Genomic DNA, 16,884 nt, shown 5'->3' with positions numbered 1-16,884 from the left:
TGTCAGGTCAGATCATCACAAGGAGATAACAGTTTCTAGATACAGTACAACCAAATGTTTGGGCTTTGAAATAATGAAGCAACAAGAGATGAGGAAGGTCTCTGTTTATGTCTCCATGTTTTTATTACCCCTTCTCATTTGCATGTTTAGAGTAGCTAGCAAAAAGGACCAGTGATTAAAATGACTCCATCCACACTCAACAGGTGGGACCTGCAACAAAACGGCAGCCTGGCAAACTCCTGTTCAGGATAACTTGTTGCATTCCCCATCCTCCCTCTCCCAAAAGTTGTTGGTTTTAGCCAGTATTCTGTGCTCAGTGAGCATCTTCAGTCTTCATTAGGCTGCCCCTCTTGCTGTTAATGTCTTTTTCTTTGGTTTTCTTTTTTGGTATTTCTACAAACCATGAGTTCCTTGTGATGCTTTCCTTTTTGTGTGTGATTAGTGTCGTTTTGGCCTTTCTACTGACTGCCATTTGGAGAACTGAGTTTGATTTTAGGCTATGTTTACACTTGCATTCCCCATGCTGTGTTTTTAACCCGTATGCACATGTCATTATCCAAAGCACATATGTATCCTGTACTTTGTTATAAAATTTCACTGTTTGATATGTTGTTTATCAAACCAACTTCTCATCGATTGGAGTCCTTAAGCGGTTCCTAATTTGTGTCTCACCAAGCTGAGCTGATATCTAAGATATCTCATTTTTAGCTGTTAAAATTTGATATTTATTTTTTTAATTACCAAACTATGTGCCTGTGGTAGAAGTCTTGGATGACTTCATGAAGAAGTGTTAGCTGATACCTTTTAAGTGGGATGCAATTAAATCCCCATAAAAGGATCAATGTGAGAGAACTTGACATGTTTCATCAACTGAGGCCCCAGGAAGGCTAACTGCCACCTTAGAAGTATTCCACAGGAATATAAATGTACTGAATTGAAATATAATTTCATTGCTTTGTGTAAGCAACAGATGAATAGAGTGGGGAGACTCTGTGCCAGCAAAACTCAAAGGGCACAGCCCCCCACCTGCCCACCTCTTGTATGGAAATATGGAGAAAAAGTTGTGATGTGGCTCCACAAATCGGGTCCTCCATTAAAAGAGGGCAGGTGTTGCGGTGTGACCTGCAACCTGACCCAGTGTTGTGGGGCTAATTGGAAATCAAGGCCACAACCCCTGATAGGTCAGTCCCGAGTTGCTGGGGTGAAATCTGACCAATGGGGCATCGTAAAATGCAGCAACGCAGGACCTATTTAAGCACATGTGAGGCTGCTGAGCTTCCTCTTTGGGGCCTAATGCATCAGAACACCCACCCACCACTCCCTATATTTAGGGCTTGCATTGACCTTACTATGCCATCGTGTGTCATCTGTTGTTGGGACAGGGACACAGTAGGAATTTTCTCCACTTGGCTAATTGGCTGGTGCCATTTGGGTTTCACCTGCCGCGTAGCAATTAGTCACAACTTGTAAGTTGTGGATAGGCTCTGGTTCAGGTGATAGGCATGGCACGTGATGTGACCACGCCTATGGAAATGCAGGATATTCCGGTACAGGAATCCAGGGACTCAATGGTTTGTTGGTCCCCAAAAGGGGTCCGGCCATAGGCCGAGTCCCGGGGACATCAGAATGGCTGATTGGTGAACCTTCCATCAGCTGTCTCTGGTGTTCATCCTTGTCTGTCCTACGAACGTGGCTCTGGGACAGGGCTGCCTGCAAGGGTGCAGAGAGATAGTCGAACCAGAACCTATGCAACCACTCACTTGGTTGTAAGCAATAAAGTTGTGGCCTAAATTCTGCCAAAAACCAAACCAAATATCTGAGTCATGTGTGAATTTATTTTGGGGAAGGTTGAAGGCCTAAACACGCAAAGAAGGTAGGAAATGTCACTTGGGAAGGAGTTTCAATTGTGTCCAGGCAATTTACCTCAAGCAGTAGTATATCTGTGCCCCACATACAGTATACTGCAGATATCCCATTTGGGTCACTATTTTGGGGTCCAAATTGGTGTTCCACCAAACTTAAGAGAGTTATTTCCTCAAAATGTATGCCTGCTTTGTTTCCTTCCTCCTTTCCTCAATACATTGTTTTCAACTTGGTTGCCTCCTTGCCATCTTCCAGACCACACACCATTATTCTTCCAGAGCATTTATATTTATGCTGATTAGATGGCATTACTGTAAAAAGTATCCACAATGCACCTAAGAAGCACTTGTAGAGGTTTTTTTTGCTTTGCAGTTTAAAGCTGGCATGGATTCGCAAGCAAGCCTTGAATCTTTTATTGAAGCCCCCCCAACTCAGACTTCTGTTTTCCATTTCACCCTTCTCACCTGCACCAAAAATTTAAATGCTGCCCATCTTTCTCTGGGATGGCAGTTCATTCCATCTGCTCATACTTTGCTGCCTTTGCAGTTTGGGGAATCCCATGAATTCTTTGGCTTACACTGGCTAACGTTCAAGGCTAAGTACCTTGCTGGCACAACAGTCTTTTGCTCTGTTATTTCCCTGCCAGTTAACTCCACCAGGGCACAAAACGAGCTTTTTACAAACTGCCCAAAGCTCTCTCCTATAAGACTGTAACACTCAGGGTGCAAAGCAAAGTCAGGGAGGGAATATGGCCTGCAGAGTGTTGAGAGGGGTAGATAGACAGGCCTGGTTTTATACCAAAAATGGAGATTACTTTTTCAACCCAAGTCCCCATCAAGAGACCCATTATCCCTTAAGTTCATTCTTGGTCAGAGATGAATGAGCAGGGGCAGAAACTAGAGGTGAAGGGACACAGAACAAAATCCTGTTACATTTTTAAAACCTTGGAGAGTACCCACTGCTGTCACAGAGAAGCCACCCAAAAACATCACAGATATATCACAAAATAGGTTGTACATGTAAATCAGATCATGCTCAGAGTTCATGTTTTGCCAACATTTTTACAAGTCTATCAGTCAAGATGCCAGACAATACCTGATAATTGCCCTTCCTGGCCTGAGACATCCTTCTGAAATGGCGAATACCTTGACTCCAGAATCCATTGCCAGGGACCTGTTTCAGTCATACATAGATATCTGCTATTGTGATGAGTCTGCTTAAATAGTTCTCAATACCTGACAAACTAGTTCCACAGAGGGGGAGGCTCAGGAAGAATTTCTTGCTGTGTGATTGGAGGGGTTTCTGTGGGCTAAAGATGGCCTTGGTCTTGCTCTGTGTTTCTGTTTTATTTTTGTGGTTTATTAGAGCAGATGTAGTTTTATTTGAAGACAGAAACAGGATATTTGGGATCATGCATTTATCTACACGTGTCCCTTATATGCATGCATAAAAGATTGTATGTATCTACCAAAATTGTACAACATGGGGGGGGGGGGCGGCATTTGGCCCCAGGGCCTGATAGAAAGGCTCACTGCTTAGGTTGAAACTTTACCCAGGCAATGGCAGTCCCTTGATTTTGTTTCCCGATCCCTAGCCAGTGGTGGAGCAAGCTGATTGGGCGCCTTGGGTGGCGTGTGTGCCCTGCACCCAAGGGCGGGGCCAGCTGCCTGTGGGGGCGATGACAGCTGCCCACGGGGCGGGGTGAGCCACGGCAGGATGCTCCGCAGGGCCACCAAGGAGTCTGCCTGCCTCCTCCCACTCAGCCGCCCTACAGCTGAGGGGGAGGTGGCGGGAGGACCATTTGGGGCAGCGCGGAGCCTGTGGGCACCCAAACCACCACGTCACTCCCACAGCAGGCCCTGTGGTGAGTGCCGCCCGCCATTTTGTCACCCCCTCAGTGGTGACACCTGGGGTTTACTACCCCCACCGCACCCCCCTTCCTCTGCCCCTGTCCCTAGCATATCTCCTGGTCTCCAGCTCTGACCTGACCACTGTCTATGGCAGTGATGTCAGAGCACCTCTACCCTTACTAGCCTGCCCAGGGCTTTGAGGCCTTCTTGGCAGTTGCACTCTGTCTATGTAATTCCCTGGAGGCACAGATGAATACGCCCATATTGAGCTTTCTTCTCCCAGTCACCCAGCTATGTACTGATCCAGGCTTATGGTAGATTGGAGCAAGCCCGCTTTAGATAATGTGATAGTATTATGTTGTAGTACTGAAACTGTTGTTGTGTTGATCTGATGCTATTTTGCTGCCTTCACAGTTTACATATTATATTATTTTAACTGAGTGGTATTACTGGCTGCATTGCAAACCTCTTTGTGGCTTACTTATGGGGAAAAGTGGTATATAAATGTTTAAAATAAATAATGAACACATGGCTCATACCCAACAGATTGTCAAATAACTGGGGGAACCTATTCTAGAAACATGCTAGTTAAGTGGCTTTCACATGGAAAGATTACTTGCAGGTAAAATGTCAAGGGCATGTGGAAAATATATGTGTCACAACATGGAACTGGTTTCTGGAAGCTTGAATCTCCAGAATCTCACTATTGAATCTCACTATTGAATCTCACTATTACATCTTCCCTTCCTATGCAAAATGTTATGACTTTAGTCTCAAACCAATGGGAGGAGAGATCATTTGTTGAAAAGATGTAGAACTGCCTTTGTAAATCAGTTTGCAGGATGGTGGAGCTGCGCTTTACAGGGTAGGCCCTCACAATGCACAAACTCTACATTTTTAAATCTCTACATTTCTTAATGAACGTGGCGGTATTGATTGTGAATCGGAAGGCTTAGATGATGCGAGAGAGAAGTCCTGAGAATTCGGAAGCCGGCCATAATTAGTTTGCACAAGGGTTTTTGTTTTGTTTTTTGTTAAGAGTTTCAGGTATCAAATCAATAGATCAACATTAATAATGGAGAACTTGACTAAATATACCACATCCTAGATTAGGGCTTTGAGCTTTAAAATGCTCACATAAAAGGGTTCTCCTTCCCTTTTCTAGGGCTAAAAGTGCTGTAATGTGACTTCTCAGATACAGATACTGTAAGAAACATCAGACTGTCAGTATACCGGGGTTAAGCATCAGGTGTCCTTAAATTTAGGAACACCTACTGTACTTGAAAGGCTATCTGCACCATTGATTTAGACATTCTTTCTTTGGTTGCAAGGTGGAAAAGATGAAAAAGGCATCAATGCCAGCAAACAGTGATGTTTTTGCCTTACTATCTGGACACACTAGTCATTTCCTCTATACTGTATATTAATGCCCTGTTTGCAATAAAAGGGGGGTGGTTAAAAAAAAAAGTACCTGTGTTAATTCATACACAAAAAAGCAGCATACACAGGTATTCTGGCATTGGTGATTGGCTCACTCTTTCTTATTGTGAGAAAGAGTTGGTTGCTTGCAAAAGGATTGAAATCCTTTTTTTTTACAGTCTTTTTTACATTTCTAAAGTAGGGATGAGGAGGAATTTGATTCGGTTCACATTTAAAGGTGAATCCATCTAATTTGCACAATTTGAGGACTGAAACACAGCTTTCCTTTCAGATTTGCAATTATCCAAATTTTGTGATGGAGTTCTCCAGCCAATGTTTACAAAAAAATGAACATATTATGGAAAAATATGCATAAAATGAATATATTAGTGAAAGTAACATATGAAAATGTATATATTAGGGAAAATGTGTTTATTAGGAGAAATTCACACTCAAATGCTGATGAATTTTCATGAGTATTAAAATCATCATCATCATCACATGCTGCAAAAATGTGGAGAAATTTAAGAATGGAATCTGAAAATGCAAAACTGAGAAAACCAGCATTAACAGTTCACCCCATCCCTGTTCTTAAGTAAACATGTCAATCATCACTTGCTTTCCTCTCTGACCCCACAGCAGCCACTCCCATCTCCCAGCACTGCATGTCAGCTGACTTGGAAAAAGCATGTGATTTGTGAAGGAGCAGGTGAACACATGAGCAATGACTTGGTTGACTTCTTGCTTTGTGTCTCTGCAATTCCACTTTAAAAATGCATATCATGAGAGACCCTGAACTTTAAGTGGACTGAGAGAGCCAACTGCAGTATGTTAAAGATTTCCACTCTAAGACTATATTAATTATGTTTATATACTGCTGAGGCACTGGCCATATTTCCGACACTAGATTCTTCAGCTTTGTTTGTATCGTGTATTTTTAGTATGGATTATTGGTGAAGCCAATCCATATTTCATGCAGCTCCATAAATTCAGTTTGGATAAATGTTTTATATACTCAATTAATTACACGGCTTAATCACAGCTATGTAATAGATGGAAAAGTCACAGCTACCAAACTGGTTCTTAACGTATTGGACAGTATGTTAGGGTGTGTCTGGAAAGGAGTTTCAATTCATCCTGGCAAAGTAGCACTAAATTGTGTGTGCAAAAGATGCTTTCGCAAAGTAAGAGACAGATAGCATGGCATTGGATAACACCATGTCCACATTTTAGGAGCACAGGAAGCTGCCTTATGTTGAGACAGACCCTGGGTCAATCTAGCTTGATATTGTCTTCACTGAGCGGCAGTGAATTTCATGGCTAAGCGTGGACTGAGATGCTGACCCAACAAGTGGCACGCTCCTTGTCTCTTCCTTTTGAAGAGTGGGACAGGCACAAGCCTTGATGTTGCAAAGAAAACACAGGCATATCTAGTCTGGGCAACAAATGTCCACTTTTGCAAGTGGGCTAGACCTGTGAGGCTTGTTCATACTGGTGTCTCTGTGTCCTTGGTGATGGAGGTGCTGGCTTACTATCCGACTTACCCAGGTGCCTCCCCAGGAAGAGGCTCCTTACTGACAGGACTGACAGAAATGGCCTGACTAGAGGTGTCCAATATCTATTACAACTCACTTGAATGCTCCGCAGAATCCAACTCCTGAATCTCTTGATCACTGGTCCCCTTCTGCAGCATGTATTGATGTCCCTATTTTAACTTCTTCATCTCACTTGGCCCCTCCCCCAGCTCCAATTCTCTGATCTTTTCCACCTCCTCTTTGGAATCAACCCACCCCTTTCATTATATGTCTGTGGGGCTTATGACATCCTTGGACACACATGAGGACCTCTGATAAAGTTCAGACAGGAGCAGACAATATTTCAAATATTCTGGTCCAAAACCGTTAAGGGCTTTAAAGGTCATTTCTAACACTTTGGACATTAAGGGAAACAGGGTTCCAGATGTTTCAATAAGAGAGTCACATCCTTGCTATATATGTCCCTGGTTAGTATCTTGCAAGCTGCCTTCTAGACCAGTTGTAGCTTTAGGACACTATTCCAGAGCAACCCTACTCTTCCCACATTACAACAGTCAACAAATGGCATAACTGGTATGCATCATGCTTACCAAACTTCAGCTCAGAAATAGGTGTAGGTGGCACACTAGCATAACTATGGTATTTCTTGTCATAGCTGACACCTGGGCATCCAGGGTCAAGGCTGGGCCCAGAAGAAACCCCAAAACTAGAAACCTGGATTTTCAAAGAGTGTCCTACACACAATGAATCCCCATCTGTGGATCAGGAGGACTCTGTCTCATCTGAATTCAGGTTCACACACACACACACCCAATTGCTGGCCCACACATCCAGCCACTGGTTCAGTATCTCTGTCTTCTCCATAGAACACAAAGAGGGAGAGTGTTGGGTATCATCTACATATTGATGACACTGCACTCCATATCGCTGGATGATCTCTCTTAATGGTTTCATGTAGACCTTAAACAGCATGGAGAACAAACAAGCAAACCTTGAGCTGAGAAGCCCCCACATGCTCAAGCATCTTGCTGAGAAATGGAATGTTAGAGACTAGTTGTAAATGTTCCGTACAATTGAATACAATTGACACAAATTTCTCCTATTTATGCAATCTGAGGTGCATTTGGTTGTCCTGTAAATAGGTTTGTGTCAATCCATACTTTTTCTATGGTTTATTACTGTAGCTCCTGGCACAAGTAAAGGTTGGTATAACTTAATATGCAAAGAGATCCCTATTATGGACTTTATTTGACCATGGTACGAGTCTTATCTCAAACATGTCCTGGAAGGCATAAAGGAGCTCCTCTTTGCGTGAAGATCAGCACATGTAATCTAGCTACCAGCAAAATTTGATCAACACCTCCATGTAAAAGAATGGCTGCCACACAAATAGTGACATAATTTTAAGAGGGGAAAGAAAAAAGGATAACCAGTTCAGTCATTGCTCACTAGGATTATATTCTTTCAACTTTCAATTAAGCAGAGTAAACAAAATAGGGAATATACAATAAATTTTAGTAATAGACAATAGAAATATTGGCATTATAAGAATTGCTCATCTAAAACTCCGCCTCTTTTCTCCATTACAATGCATTAGCTCAAAATAGTACTTAAACCCTAGGTTTTCAATGGTTTTCAATTGTTGGTTAGCTCTCAACTATGCTTCACTTCAGGACAGGTATACCCTTCTCTTTCTTGCTTTCCTTTTCCTGTGACAAAATTGTTCTGTGGCAAAATTGTCACACTTACTTTCTTTAGGCTTATGAGAATGATTTGGGATTATTTCACTCTTTAGATCAAGTTGTGGATGTACTATAGGGTTTGCTGCTTAAATTGTAATTTTGCTATTTGAAGCACCATTTTTGTATATTTCTGTCACTTTCATATCATGTTATAAACCAATTTGTCTTTATTTCTTTTGTGTGAGAACTTATTGTGGGCATAAAGCTAAGGGTAAACAAATATTCATACTGAACACATACTGAACTCTAGCAAAAGATCTGAAACCACTTGGTACTTAGTGTATGAAAACATATGAGCGCTGGACACAAATGTGAGTTAAGACACATACATTATAACAGCCCCTGCTCAAACAAAACACTTGTAGGTATTTTATGAAAGCATTTTTTGAGATCATATCATATAGTAACAGAGGAATACACCTTGAACTAGAAACCATAGAAATCTTGTTTGGGTTTCAGAGGATCCCAGAGGGTTTTCAAGTCCTGTTGAGTCCGACCAACTTCAGGGGGACACAGTTGGCTTACATTTTAATTTCCCAGAGTAACTGTCTTATGGGTCAGACAGCCCATCCAGCTAATGGTTTTAGTCATTTTCCGAATACCCTCATAAGCCTTTTGCTGAGGCATCAGCATATACCATGAATCAATGCTACTTGTTCAATAATTTTAGGGAGAAGACAAAACCACTTTGAAGAGTGTAATGACTTGAGAGTTTGTCAATAAGATGTCTTACTGTTTTTGACAACATCCATTTTGTTGACACAGTAGGTGAGGAATTCTGACATCATTTATTGTGTCAACGGAACAGATTAAGCTGTTGGTGAACCACATGGTAAATTATACTTCACCTCCTCCCCTTTCCTCTTTTCTTTCCTTGTATTTTCAACACTCTGAGAACCAATGATTCACAAGTGTTTGACAATAAATCAGTTTATTTTACATATAAGGAAAGAAAGTCTAATGGTTTCCCCAACGCTTATCAGAAATTTCTGTAGTGCTTTTCATAATAACTTTTGAGCTATGTGCAATTATAGGTACATTGGGTCAGGGCAGGGGGATAATCAACAAAGAACAGTTAAATTAATCAACGACTCAACTCAAAAATGCTTGGAAAAGAAAGGTCTTGATCAACCTTCAAAGAGAGACAACTGAGTACTGGAATCTTTGAAGTAAAGTGTACCTTTGAGCTTGTGCAAAATGTCTTTTCTTATTTAATGAGTCATTACAATCACGTACAATCCTGATGTTGGATTCAAACTAAGGGCTTGTCCATACTTCCACTTGTGCTGTACCTAGAAAGTATGGGTCCAAGTGGTTTTCTGCTTGAGGTACACTTTCTAGGCATGGATCCTAATGGTTTTCCATTATCACTACTGCTTTCCAAGGGAAAACCCACTCTATAGTGATAGATCAGAATAAATGGCAATCTGGGGGAAACCCAAATTGCTGTTTGCTCCAGCTGAGTGCTAAAGAGCAGTTTTCCGCAGGGGCAATGCACTGGGTCTAGAGGAAGTGTGGATAAGTCCTTAGTCATGCTTAGAGTAGGCCTGTTGAATTCTATTGATCTACTTTAAGACAGCATGCACTGTTTTGTATGCAATTTTGCAAACCAATTTCCCCTACAATAATCCATTTGTTTGTATTTTGTGTGCATCTTCATCAATATATGGATTTTGTGCACACTTTGCCCTAGTAGTGTATACATTTCTGTGTACATTAACTGACTGGAAAAGTCAAAGAAGTGCAAATTTCTAAGGAAGACTTTCAGTATTGTTTTGGAACGTACAAATAAGGTAGATTTGCTTTTAAATGTGAATTAAATTTAATTTCTCCCCCATTCTTACTTGGAAGGATGGACAGTTCTAATGGTTCGCTGCAGTTATAAAGGGTCACATGAATCTGTCACTTTATTTTATTTTATTTTACTAAGAAATTTACCTCTCATTTTCACAGCATTACACTAGCGTCACAAAGCTACTTGTTTTCTTTTGAGGAAATCTCTGGCTTGTAACAGAATATCTGCTTCCAAGAGTGATACCTTTCATTGGAAATGTATAAAAAGAATGTTGCTTGTAATATAAAAGATCAAAGGGTGTTTCAATTTATTTTATTGCCAAAACAACAACAAAAACCACCACTAACTCTGCTGCAAGGCCAGCTTGGTTGAAAGAATAGGCATATTCGGAAAACTTAAGGATTGTTGGAACTATGGAATTCATGACTTGCAGCAAATTAGACTGCTTTAAATGAGGATTGGACAAATGGATGGAAGATAAAGTGATTATTCCTCAAAAGTAGTATGCTTCTGTATACAGTCGTACCTCGTGTTGCGAACGCTGCGTGTGGCGTTCATCATGGGATACGAATGCACAGAACCTGGAAGTACCGGAATGGGTTACTTCCGGGTTCGGTGGTTCGCGCATGCACAAATGCACCAAATGACATCATGCGCAGAAGCACCAAATTGCATTGTGCACATGCGCAGACATGGCGCTTCCAGTTGCGGACTGCTCATGATGCGAACGGGGCTCCAGAACGGATCCCGTTCGCATCCATAGGTACCACTGTGCCAATTGCAGGGAATCATAATAGGGGAGGGGGGGTTGCACTTTGCGTCCTGCTTGCAGGCTTCCCATAAGCATCTGGTTGGCCATTGTGAAAGCAGGATGCAACACTAAATGGACCTTCTATAAGGATCTACTCTTGGATCCGCACACTCCAGGAGCTCAATGCATCTGAAAGTGACACAGATCAGAAACAGACTGATTTGTCCATCCTTAGTCTCATATTTGATGAACAGATGGACATCTTTAATATCACTGTCCTTATGCAGTGCTGAAGTACAAGATAAATAGTAGCTCTTCCATGATGCACCCAACCCAGTTATGAATTATGGGTGCACACACACACACACCTTTCTGGCTGGCTATAAAAGGGAAAGGGAAAGGGTTTTTTAAACAAACAAACACCATCTTTATTCCATGCAGTCTCTTAGTAAACCAGTTAAAATGTACACCATTCTTGTAAACTTGAAGAGCCTTCTTTCAAATGATTTGGCAATGATTAATATTATTCAGCTTGTGAAGTCCAGGGAATCATTAACATGTGGCTGTAGCCTTTGAAGCCTCTTAATTGTGTGAAGACAGATGCATTAAACAATTACCTAAATTCTCCAAAAGCCAAGCAACAAAGTAAACTGAATGACATAATCCCCGAGGGAATCATATTTTTTCTATCAAGAGGGAAGGCTGTCTCTTAAAGTTTTGGCAAAAAAAGATCAGGATGCTCAGCTGTCAATTTCTTCTCACATTTACTCTGAATGAGCACAATCCATCCATCAGTGCTTAAAGAGTTTTCTAACAGTACATTGACCTTGAATGCAGCATATTGATTTTCAGTAACGCATCACAAATAGGGTCGTTACCAAGTCATCCAGCAGTGGATGTGATTGGGAACAGATTTCTGAAATTCCGATACCGTACCACCCTGCCTCCGATGATGGATCATCCTATTCTACCCTATCAATCCTTACCTAGCTCTAAAAAATGTGACACCTGCATCAAATTTATCATTTTATGTATGTTATATTTATATATATGCAATACATACATGAGGCAAAAACAAAGCCGATTCAAATGGGGCTTCTCCAACATCTTTGGGCCTCTGAGATTTGTTTACAGTGGCATTTATTTATGGAAGCACTTTGCGTTGGGAGGGGGGGAAGGTAAAAATGTTGGGTTGTGACAGAGACACAGATGTGAGCACTATAGGGAATTAATGCTGCAGCGAGGGTTGAGCAATAGATAAACCCAGTCTAGATTTTATGCTTTCAGAGGTTAACACTAGATCAATTTGGGTGATTGTTTCTTAGATTGCATTGGACAAATAGACACTCACACGAAGGTGGTTAATAGTAAAATGGCAAAGAAAAACAAATGGTAATTAACTGATGTTAAACCTACAGGGGCAATCCATTTATCATTTACACTGTTGGAAATTCATATAAGTCAGTAGGGCTACTCCAGCATAATCACACACACATAGCCTAAAATCAACCAGGGACATATTCAGTGTTCTGGCTTCAGTATATTATTTGGAAGAAAGTTTTCACAGAATATAGTTTAACTTTTTCTGCAGTCTGGTGTACATTTTATTTTTTTATATGCTGAGTGCTTGGTTGGGATTATGGGTTTTCTTTGTTATAAGCAAGTGTGTTACAAATGTATAACAATTCAATAGCATAACATAGGTAAATGCAGAACAATAATTTTATTAATGTTAGGAGATGCAGGATACACTGCACCAATTTGTTGCATGTCCCATTTGTGCCAACTTAAATAAATTAAGAAACTTAGCATCAATTTACCTGATTATTACAGGAATTAGATTATTCTAGCTTCCTAGTTGCTTCTAGTCCTGATGTTCTTAAGAGCCTCTCAACCAATTAGTATTATTATTATTTTCACTTTTTGGGTTCTCTCCCAAGCTTTAGGCACTTTTGCAATCAGATGCTTAAATTGTCTCCCTGGATAAACGAAACTAACAGTTTCTCTTCATCCCCAAACCAGAAAACCCTGGTTGGAAGAGATGACCCCACACCCTTCATTAAAAGAGAGAATCTTACTGCTTCACACCTACTTCAACTTCATGTCTGCCAGGCTACTAGGTCATTTTAACCTTAAGATGGATAACATTTCAAGGATTCTGGGTGCCATCCACACCTCCAACTCCCCCAGACCCTGTTGGTTTGTATAACATATGACGCTCAAGGCTAGTTTGTGTTAGGCTGCACTAGCGTGGTATCCTTCTGTCCCAACCAAAGTGGCCCTGGGAAGGATTTCTATGTGATTGCAAAGAGGTCTCCAAGGAGCCAGGTTAGGAAAGCCTGTGCTGTGTTTTCAGACAACTGCCTTTTGCTGTTGTGGGGCCCCATCACTATATATTTAAAGCACTACAATACCTCTTTAAACAGCCGTGTCTTCCCCCAAAGAATCCTGGGAGCTGTAGTTCATTAAGGGTGCTGGGATTTGTTAGGAGGCCCCTGTTACCCTTACAGAGCAACAATTCAACAGAGTTCCCTGGGAAAGGGGATTGCCTGTTTACCCACTTTGAGAATTGATGCTTTGGGAGAGAATGGATGAGGAGAGGACATATATAATCAGGGGGATGTCTGGACAACTGGGGCCATGGGAGAAGGGTCACTGGGCTCATGACACTCTGAAGAGAATAGTGTTAGTGTCAGGCAACTGTGGCCATGACCAGCCCTGGGCAAAATAGCACCACAAGGAGAATTTTCAGTCCTTCTTTTGAGCAGCTTTGGATCCTCGCCCCTCCCCCCGTGTTTCTAACCCATTTCACGACTTCAATGTATGATTTGCATGGGTGATTTATGTTTGTTAAATAAGACTATCAATTTGCGTGCATGGATCTCACCATGGATGCCACATATTATTCCTTCTCCACTTGTAAGAAATTGATCTCTTGGTGTGAGAGGACCTACACTTTGGAGTGTCCTATCCAGTGACATCAAGCGGCTGCCTTCACTGTACTCTTTTGGGGGCCTGCTTAAAAAACATTTTTGTTTAGGCAAGCCTTTGAAGACATGTAGAAATTACATATGCTGTTGATTTCAATCATCTTTTGAATATTCATCTTTTGAGTATTTTTAAATACCTCTTTTTAGCCGATTTTTAACCAACAATTTTAATGCTTTTATATTTTTGTAAACAGCTTAGAGGTTTTCTTAGAATCAAAGGGCATATAAATTTAATTAAACAAATAAACAAATCATAGTCACTTAGGCACACATGCACCACTGGTTGAATTTTATAATAGATAATAGCAGGAATGTTTGTGTGTTACATTCAATGAGTGTACAATCCATATACCTGTATAAACATGTAGTTGAAGTGTATACTCATACAGTTATTCATGTGCAATATTTAACGGTACAGCCATTGTACCTGTGTACGCATACCCATTTGCATAATAATTGATCTATGCAAAACAACAACTGTACACCCCTTCACAGAAACTTTCGTAGAGACAGCTTGTATCTGTGTTCAGCATAACATGTGAACAAACCTAGTAAAAGAATGTTAACCTATGAGTCAATGTAAGTTACTTTAATGAATTTATAAACCAGTTCCCAGAACTGAAACTCCTGTCGTAGTTTACAAAAATAGTGGTTGCCAGCTTTACTAGTGAAGATGAAAATGGACTAATTGTTTCAGCTGCTAAACACATAGTACCTGGCAGATGACCCTTTCTGAGCCCAGTAGCCCAGCCTTTGGTCTGGGTCACCTTGCCCCTAGTCTTGGCTGTTGCAAGTCTTCTGGTAGGCTTCAGTGGAGAGGAAAAAAGGGCAAATAATTATGACATTAATCATTGCATGTGTGTTTGTCTCCAGCCAGGAATCAAAGTAGTGCCACCAAGGCAGCCAAAGGCATTTCAGGCAGAACAATCATCTAGATTAGGGGTGTCCAAACTTTTTCCAAAGAAGGCCAGATTTGATGAAATGAACATGTGTGATTTTTTAGGATTGCTCCCCACAGAAATTGTTGGGTTTAACTTACATTTACACTTAGGTGTTAAGGAGACAGAAGAGAACAGTGACTGTGGTCAGACTTCAAAGAAACAAGCTCTCCATTGTTATTGGCATCTCCTTTCCTGGGCTGCTTCAACTCCTGAGATTCTACAGCAGCCTTTGTCAACCTGTTGCCCCAGATGATGGAGACCACAACATGCAGCAGCAGCAGCAGCAGCAGCAGCAACAACAACAACAACAGATAGCATGAGAACTGAGGCCTGATCCCTGTCCCCGCCTGCTTGCACGCAAGTAGGAATTCGATCGGGGCTGCTCCGATGGGGAGGCTTTGTGCTGCCTAACTGAGAGATCCCTGCCCCCTCCTGCTTGCACACAAGTAAGGGAAAACGAGGAAGGGAAAACATGTTGGTTGAAGCCAAGGCAGGGCAGGATTTAGATGAAGAGAGGCCCACTTGTCAGCAAAGGAAGACTGAATTATACCCTAAAACAGAAAGTTAGTTGTAAAAATATGCATATTCTAAATTTGGGTGAGGTTTGACACAATGGCCCCCACCATCTACCACTGACTAATTTTGGTGGTTTCCAGAAAGGCATACCCCAAAAAACTTAAAGCACCCCAGTGTAGGTACCCTGGATGTATAGCCTACTACCATCTTGCAAATGGGGTTCATGTTATATTTGATGTACTAATTCCTGCCTGCCAAGAATAGCTATTATGAACCCCTGGTATGAAAAACTCCCGTCTCTTCCCAGTGGAAGAATAAGCTCGAAGTTCAGCATAAAACCTTCCTGAAAAACTTGATCATCTCAGGTCTCCATATCAATCTGATTTAATATGCCTTTCAGTGAGTTCTCACTTCAGTGGGAACAATTACCTTTGAACTCTATTAAAGCTGTTATTACCTTAGTCTAATCATCAGTTTACAGCCTGAAAAGTGATCTGAATCTAATAAAATCACACTTGGATTTAAATGGAAACCAAAAATATGTGCTGATGTCAGACCCAAGTATTCAGTGACTAGAAAGACGAGCTGGAAGCAGTAACAGTGCTGAGACTTACCTTCACCGGAGGTGTGATGTAATATTTCAGGTTTATAGTTCAATCATGAAAACAACCTGAGGGGATTCCTTTAAAGCCCTTAAAACACTACCTTCAGCCTTCCCACGCACTTTGGAAATTAAAATCCCACGTTGGTAAAGAGAAGAACTTTTCCAGAGAGACATAAATATTGACATGGATTGGTGTGGCTAATCTCCCCTGTGTACATCTGCACGTCACTCCCTGCCTGGGAAATTCTGATCCTAGCTCTGTGGAATGCTATTGACATGAGATCGCAACTGAATCTCATCTCACATGCAGGGCATGCATTAGATTTATTTGACCCATAGGAAAGAAGGTGCCAGATCTGAAGACTGCCTTTTTTTTTTACTTAGGAGGCTGCCTTATATCACATCCGAATATTAGTTCATTGCCTACACTGACAGGCACCAACTTTCTAGGGTTTCAGAAACAAGTCTTTCAATCGCTTCTCGGCCTTTTGGCTAAAATCAAGTGTAGTATCTGTTCTTATCAGTTTAATATCTGATATGTCCTCTATTTGAGCACTATATATTAAATGGATTTTTGGAGCTGGGAGATGGAATAGGGGCTTGCTCCATCCACTCCATGCATCGACCTGGTATTGCACTACCTCCAGGAACGGTGCACCTCCCTTCGGGGAGAATACTGCTGGTTCAAAAATAGAAAAAAAAAACTTGTTCTCCCTGCAAAAATGTTTGTTAGTTCATAGCTACATACAAAAAATCCCTGCATCTTGCAGTGCCTGCAGGAACATGGCACCTCATCTCTGTGGAAGAGTACCGCTGGTTCAGAAAAAAATAAAAAAATGAGAAACAAGTCTTTCCAAGCCGCATAGGGAAATGCTTGG

At 41.3% G+C, this 16,884-nt stretch overlaps 1 non-coding gene across 1 annotated transcript; it reads left to right on the top strand.

Moving 5' to 3' along the window:
- Positions 1-16,478: 16,478 nt before the first annotated feature.
- On the top strand, positions 16,479-16,669 carry LOC117052522. Its single transcript, XR_004427266.1, has one exon. It is a non-coding gene; the product is annotated as a U2 spliceosomal RNA (small nuclear RNA).
- The last annotated feature ends 215 nt before the right edge of the window (positions 16,670-16,884 follow it).

Source organism: Lacerta agilis, chromosome 8 (genome assembly GCF_009819535.1).
Source record: "Lacerta agilis isolate rLacAgi1 chromosome 8, rLacAgi1.pri, whole genome shotgun sequence".
In the NCBI taxonomy this organism is placed as follows: Eukaryota; Metazoa; Chordata; class Lepidosauria; order Squamata; family Lacertidae; genus Lacerta; species Lacerta agilis.
This window is presented reverse-complemented; position numbering and strand designations above follow the sequence as displayed.